This window comes from Clupea harengus, chromosome 18, assembly GCF_900700415.2.
Source record: "Clupea harengus chromosome 18, Ch_v2.0.2, whole genome shotgun sequence".
Lineage (NCBI taxonomy): Eukaryota > Metazoa > Chordata > Actinopteri > Clupeiformes > Clupeidae > Clupea > Clupea harengus.
This window is the reverse complement of record NC_045169.1, coordinates 26,075,257-26,082,756: the sequence shown is the minus strand read 5'-3', so window position 1 is coordinate 26,082,756 and position 7,500 is coordinate 26,075,257. Positions and strand designations below refer to the sequence as shown.

General features: G+C 47.1%; 1 pseudogene; it reads left to right on the top strand.

Annotated features, from left to right (window-relative positions):
* Positions 1-1,194: 1,194 nt before the first annotated feature.
* Positions 1,195-7,500, top strand: part of LOC105902963 — a 6,604-nt pseudogene continuing 298 nt past the window's right edge.

The window sequence follows — 7,500 nt, the reverse complement described above, 5'->3', positions numbered from 1 at the left end:
TATTGTGTGTGTGTGTGTGTGTGTCTGTGTGTGTGTGTGTGTGTGTGTGTGTGTGTGTGTGTGTGTGTGTGTGTGTGTGTGTGTCATGCTTGTGTCATGCTTGTGTCATTGGCACCTGTGTTATTCTGTGTGTGTTATTGTGTGTGTTTCATGCTTAACATTGGCACCAGTGTTATTGTGTGTGTGTGTGTGTGTGTGTGTGTGTGTGTGTGTGTGTGTGTGTGTGTGTGTGTGTGTGTGTGTGTCATGCTTTACCTGTGTTATTTATTTTTCTACACATCAACAAAAAGACGGGGACAAGAGATCCCTTTACTTCGTTGGTGTCAATGGTCTCTTACAGATGAGACACCTTTGTCCAGCTGCCAATGTTCTTTTTTTTGTTCTTTTATTCTTTTATTCTTTTATTCTTTTTCTTTTTGTGTTCTTCTACTTTAAAGGTCGGTAGTGCCTGTGAGCATGTGGTTCAGCCCTCTCTCACATCTAAAGTATTGCTCAACTGGGTTTTCTTCCCAGAGGTCAGCTTATTAAAATGTTCTGTACTGAGCTCTATACAGATGGTGGTGGGAGTCTATATAAACAACGTACATACAGTCTGTTTCTGTTCTGTTCCATCCCTAGTAATGTTCCTTTAACAACACAATCAAAACAGGAGGTAATTGCTGATTTTATTGGCCTCATTAAATGACAAAGCATCTTGTTTTTGCAAAGCTACATAACAGTGACTAGCCATAGATAAGGCGTCATAAACTAAAATATGAGTGTTTCATGGGTAATTATTAATTAGAACAAGGACATTTCTTGTTGTTTTGCAGGAAACGAAAGACGCCCATCACCCGTAACAGCTGTGTTTATCAATAGGCTACTATAATAAAACGAGTTGATGATTGATGTTAAGTTCCCGTTAAATGTGTGTGTGTTTGTGTGTGTGTGTGTGTGTGTGTGTGTGTGTGTGTGTGGTCGCATAAAACGTGTTTGCATGCTGGTTTATTTATTTTTCGCAGCCGTATCCGTATCCGTGTCCGTATTTCGCTAACTCGCAGTGAACTTGAAGGAAGAATGTTTGCCGTCGATCTCTCCCCCACTGCGCTGACGTCATAGGAGGTGTGTGAGCCCATCCAAAAAGGGTGAACCCGTCCTTTTGCGTAACGTGGAGGGGTGGGTCGACAGGGGGGGCAAGGGATCTATAAATGAACCGGCATCGCCAAGATTCGGCAGAGGCTGCCTACAACTCAACTACTTGGTGTTTTTACTCGTACTTAATCATTTCGAGTTACGGCTATTTTCTTCAGATATTATTTTGTTTTGTGAACGAGAACTTCATAGTCCGCTGAGAGTAAATCGACTCATAAAGTTGACCGTAGCGTTAAATCGGTCTACAGCTAGAAATTTGTTTAGCGCTTTTTTTTTTGTCTTTGAGGATTTGTAAAAGAAGCGAAGAATGCACCCCGAAGAAGGCAACGCTGGGTAAGTGAGATTAAATAAATGGTTGAAAAAGCTCTTCGTTATGATCTATGATGAAGTTCACAGTGGCGTCTGACATTTGGGGCTGCGAGGTTGAATCATATTCCGCGTGTCTTTGGTATAGTCTCGCTTCCTACGGCAAGGGGGGGCAGCGGCAGCGCAGCACATGGTACGGAGCCTCGTGGAACCATATGCGACACTCAAGAGCGAATGTTCTGCGAGCTCTCTAGGCTCACCTAATTCCGTTACATGACTCGCGTGTCTTACATGTCAGCGTCAGTGTGCACCTTTGTTGTTACGATTAGTCTTACTGTTGTGCGCGTTTTTGTACTGCCGTGAGATGTTCTGAACTGTGTGGATTTCAAATAGTAGCGGGTTTTGAGGACATTTCCAGTGATTTTTAGGTGTAAGTCTTCTAAGGGTCGCATAGACAGGTGACGTTTCATTCAAAATAACTGTTAATTCGGTCCATGTTGGATTCCTTCGGCTATATTGGCCAGACTGTCTTATTGGCACTGAGCGTGATAGTCTGACCTTAGCTCGTGTTACAGTGTTGCCAATTTAGGTGTTCCGTGGTCGTGGGCGGTTTTAAGTACCTTGCCTTCACCAGCGGGAGAAAAAAAGAAATAACGAGCTGCTGCAGGGAAACTGTTAGGTCAGAGTCGGTGCCAAGTTTACAGGCTCTGTATTTCTGAATGTTACGCAATTACCTTGAACTGCAGACAAACTCTGCAGATGGGTCCGTTATCTAAAACCCCATAAACCGGTGTGAAAACACGGGCATATCAGGGAACGTGGTGTAGGCCTGTCTGTGTTTTGTGAGTTTGTTGACAAAATAACACAGTAGCTAGCACTCCTACTGAGACCGCTGAAGGCCAGCTGCGGCGGCTGCACGGCAGGTTCACACGCCACATTCCCCTCCGTCCACATCACTTCATAGACACTTCTGTGCTCTTCAGATACAGCTATGAGGAGTGCCGTGCCACCGCCGACTGGCTGCTGGCTCAGGTGGACATACGCCCCCTGGTGGGCATCGTGTGCGGATCCGGTCTGGGAGGACTCGCTGAGATGCTGAAGGACCAGGTGGCCTTCAACTACAAGGACATCCCCAGCTTTCCCCAGAGCACAGGTGTGTGTGTGTGTGTGTGTGTGTGTGTGTGTGTGTGTGTGTGTGTGGTCAGATATGACTTGTCATTGACGAGTTGTTTGCGTGTGTCTGCATGCAATAGTGTTGGCGTTCTCGAGTTAGAGTGTGTGTGTGTGTGTGTGAGCTAGTTGTGTATTTACTGTGTGTGTGTGTGAGCTAGTTGTGTATTTACTGTGTGTGTGTGTGAGCTAGTTGTGTATTTACTGTGTGTGTGTGTGTGCTAGTTGTGTATTTACTGTGTGTGTGTGTGTGCTAGTTGTGTATTTACTGTGTGTGTGTGTGAGTGAGAGCTAGTTGTGTGTGAGCTAGTTGTGTATTTACTGTGTGTGTGTGTGAGCTAGCTGTGTATTTACTGTGTGTGTGTGTGTGTGTGTGTGTGTGTGTGTGTGTGCTAGTTGTGTATTTACTGTGTGTGTGTGTGTGTGTGCTAGTTGTGTATTTACTGTGTGTGTGTGTGAGCTAGTTGTGTATTTACTGTGTGTGTGTGTGAGCTAGTTGTGTATTTACTGTGTGTGTGTGTGAGCTAGTTGTGTATTTACTGTGTGTGTGTGTGTGTGTGCTAGTTGTGTATTTACTGTGTGTGTGTGTGTGCGCTAGTTGTGTATTTACTGTGTGTGTGTGTGTGTGTGTGTATGCTAGTTGTGTATTTACTGTGTGTGTGTGTGTGTGAGCTAGTTGTGTATTTACTGTGTGTGTGTGCTAGTTGTGTATTTACTGTGTGTGTGTGTTGTGTGTTGTCTGCGCTCCAGTCCATGGCCACGCTGGGCGACTGGTGTTTGGGACTCTGAAGGGAAGGGCGTGTGTCTGCATGCAGGGACGCTTCCACCTCTACGAAGGATACCCCATACAGAAGGTAAGGATCTGATACACACACTCACACACTCACACACTCACAAACACACACACACACACACACACACGCTTGAGTAGGTGTGCTGTGTCTTATCTGACACACACACACACACACACACACACACACGCACACACACTCCTACTCACCGCAGCCTTTGTGTTGTCTCCTCAGATCACCCTGCCCATGCGCGTCTTTATCTGACACACACACACACACACCTATTAACCGCAGCCTTTGTGTTGTCTCCTCAGATCACCCTGCCCATGCGCATCTTCAAGCTCCTGGGGGTGGAGACGGTCATCCTGACCAACGCGGCCGGGGGCCTCAACCAGGACTACAGAGTGGGCGACATCATGATCCTCAAGGACCACCTCAACATGCCAGGCTTCGCCGGCAACAACCCCCTGGCTGGACTCAACGACGAGAGGTGAGCGGGGCATCTCCGTGGGGCATCTCCGTAGGGCATCTCCGTGGGTAGCGCCCGGTGCAAGTAGTGTCTCAGGCAAGGGCTCCATAGACCTCCTGAAGTGTGTCCTCACTGGACCCTGAGAGGAAGCTGCACACCATCACCCACCGACCTATCTACGGTGAAAGAAAGGGGGGGGGGTGTATGGGTTTGACCTCTGACCTTCAGGTCTGTCCTCAGACACACAGTCTTATGATGGGAAGGTCTGTCCTCACACACACACACACACACACACACACAGTCTTATGATGGGAAGGTCTGTCCTCACACACACACACACAGTCTTATGATGGGAAGGTCTGTCCTCACACACACACACACACACACAGTCTTATGATGGGAAGGTCTGTCCTCACACACACACACACACAGTCTTATGATGGGAAGGTCTGTCCTCACACACACACAGTCTTATGATGGGAAGGTCTGTCCTCACACACACACACAGTCTTATGATGGGAAGGTCTGTCCTCACACACACAGATAGATAAGTAGAGAGAAGTTATGACTAGTTGTAGATGTTGCTGTGTGTGTGTGTGTGTGTATGGTGTGTGTGTGTATGGTGTGTGTGTGATTATGGTGGGTGTGTATGGTGTGTGTGTGATTATGGTGTGTGTGATTATGGTGTGTGTGGTGTTTGTGTGTGTGTATTGTGTGGTGTGTGTGTGTGATTATGGTGTGTATGGTGTGTATGGTGTATGGTGTGTGTGTGTGTGTGTGTGTGTGTGTGTGTGTGTGTGTGTGTGTGTGTGTGTGTGTGTGTGTGTGTGTGTGTGTGTGTGTGTGTGTGTGTGTGTGTGTGTGTGTGTGTGTGTGTGTGTGTGTGTGTGTGTGTGTGTGTGTGTGTGTGTATGGTGTGTATGTCCACCCTGTTGACTACAGCTCATTGAACTGACCAAGCTCTCGAATATCAGTTCAGGTGTGTGCTCGTCATTAAGACACACAAATAAAGAATATCAGTTCAGGTGTGCTCGTCATTAAGACACAAATAAAGAATATCAGTTCAGGTGTGCTCGTCATTAAGACACAAATAAAGAATATCAGTTCAGGTGTGTGCTCGTCATTAAGACACACAAATAAAGAATATCAGTTTAGATGTGTGTGTGTCATTAAGACACACAAATAAAGAATATCAGTTTAGGTGTGTGCTCGTCATTAAGTCACAAATAAAGAATATCAGTTCAGGTGTGCTCGTCATTAAGACACAAATAAAGAATATCAGTTTAGATGTGTGTGTGTGTCATTAAGACACACAAATAAAGAATATCAGTTTAGATGTGTGTGTGTGTCATTAAGACACACAAATAAAGAATATCAGTTTAGGTGTGCGCTCGTCATTTAGACACACAAATAAAGCTCTTAAAAGCAACACAGAGGAAGACCAGTGCAAGTCTAGTATCGGTGCCAAAAGTACAATCAGGGACCTGAGTAGTCAGATTCCAGACAAATTCTTTGGCATCGAGCGTTGCTGAGCAAGATCTCATGACTTGAGTGTTTGCATATTTGGGGTGGATCGCCCTTGAGCAAAAACACACAACACACTTCAAGCTGTATGCAAAAGAATCCAGGTCATGCAGTCCAACACCTTTTACGTTCTAAACCGCTGCTTTTCAAACGCCCTTTCAAACATGTTGCATCATTTGCAGAGAGCGTAGAAATGAATGGAGATGAATAGAAGCAGACATTTTGACTGCATCTTGAGGTGGTTACAAAGCAGGACAAATGACTGATAGGTTTTCATTCTGAACTTGAATTGTAAGGACTGCATTACTGATAACTCACTCCTTTCCTTTTCTCTCTCTCTCTCTCTCTCTCTCTCTCTCTCCCTCTCAGGTTTGGTGTTCGTTTCCCCTGCATGTCCGATGCCTACGACCGCGACCTGCAGCAGCTTTGCGTTTGACGTGGGGGCGGAGCTGGCTAACAGCGACTTCCTGCGCAAGGGCGTGTACTGCGTGTTGGGGGGGGCCGTCCTTCGAGACCATCGCCGAGTGCCGCATGCTGCACACGCTGGGCGCCGACGCCGTGGGTGAGTCTTCCTCTTCATCACACCTCTTCCTCTTCATCACACCTCCTCCTCTTCATCACCCATCACACCTCCTCCTCTTCATCACACCTCCTCCTCTTCATCACCCATCACACCTCCTCCTCTTCATCACACCTCCTCCTCTTCATCACCCATCACACCTCCTCCTCTTCATCACCCATCACACCTCCTCCTCACCCTCTCTTCCAGTCTGTCCCCTCTTCAACACTAGATGAGCCTAGACACGAGCGAATGAGTGACTTGAGTTTAAAAGAATAGATCAATGGGAAAACAGGCCTATGTATATAAAACATTCTTTTTCTGAACAGCCCAAAATGTCCATGCCAATATGTAGTTTGATAGGACCCAATACATCCTTCGAATATTTGTTTTTAATGTAGCGTCCTCTCTCTCTCTCTCTCTCTCTCTCTCTCTCTCTCTCTCTCTCTCTCTCTTCCTCTCTACTCTCTCTTCTCTCTCCCGTTCTGACTAGGGAATGATCACGGATCACTGTAGCATGTTTTAATTACGCCCGTTCTCTCTCTCTCCTCTCTCTCTCTCTCTCTCTCTCTCTCTCTCTCTCTCTCTCTCTCTCTCTCTCTCCGTTCCTGACAGGAGAATGAATCACGATTCACTGTGTAGCCCAATGTTTTGCTTTAATTGTAGCGGTTCTCTCTCTCTCTCTCTCTCTCTCTCTCCTCTCCCGTTCTGACAGGAATTGAGCTACGATTCACTGTAGCATGTTTTTAATGTAGCTCTCTCCTCTCTCTCTCTCCTCTACTCTCTCTTCTTCTCCTCCTCTCTCTCTCTCTCTCTCTCTCTCCTCCTCTCCCGTTTGACAGGAATGAGCACGGTTCACGAGGTCCTGGTAGGCCCGCCACTGTGGATGCGCTGCTTCGCCCTGTCGTCTCATCACCAAACCAGGCCGGTCATGGGGACTCCGGAGAGCGAGGAGAAAGCCAACCACTGAGGAGGTGCTGGAGACGGGCAAGCTGCGGCGCCGAGCAGCTGGAGCGCCCTGGTCTCCAACATGGTCCTGCGCATCCAGCACAACAACAACAACAACAACAACGAAGACGACGACAACGACATCAACTCGTATTAAAACCGAGAGCACGTGACCTGTTCTCAGCTTGACTCATGTTGCACAGAGACCTTTGCCCCTCTGCCCGTATGTCGGGAGGGCTGAAACAGCCTGGGGTCAGAGGGCAGAGGGCGAAGGTCAGATATGGCACCTGTTTGCCTGACCCTCCTAAAAGTGAGGTCATAGCGACAGAAAATGAGGGTTTGTTTCCCACGAGAATGTGTTTGTTTGTTTGTTCTTTTTATCTTTCTCTCTTCTTGGTCCTGATCCGGCACATTCCGGCGTGGGCCGCAGTGTTCTGAAGGGGTCGGCCGCTGGGCCAGCGCCTACTAACCGTCTGGAACTCAAGAGTTTTATGTCTGTCTGTTTCTGTGCTCCTTTTATGTTTAACTTAAATGTATGGCAGAGGCGTGTGACGTCTGAATGTACTGTGTTTGCGTTGACAGGTGTACGATAGAATTTTTTT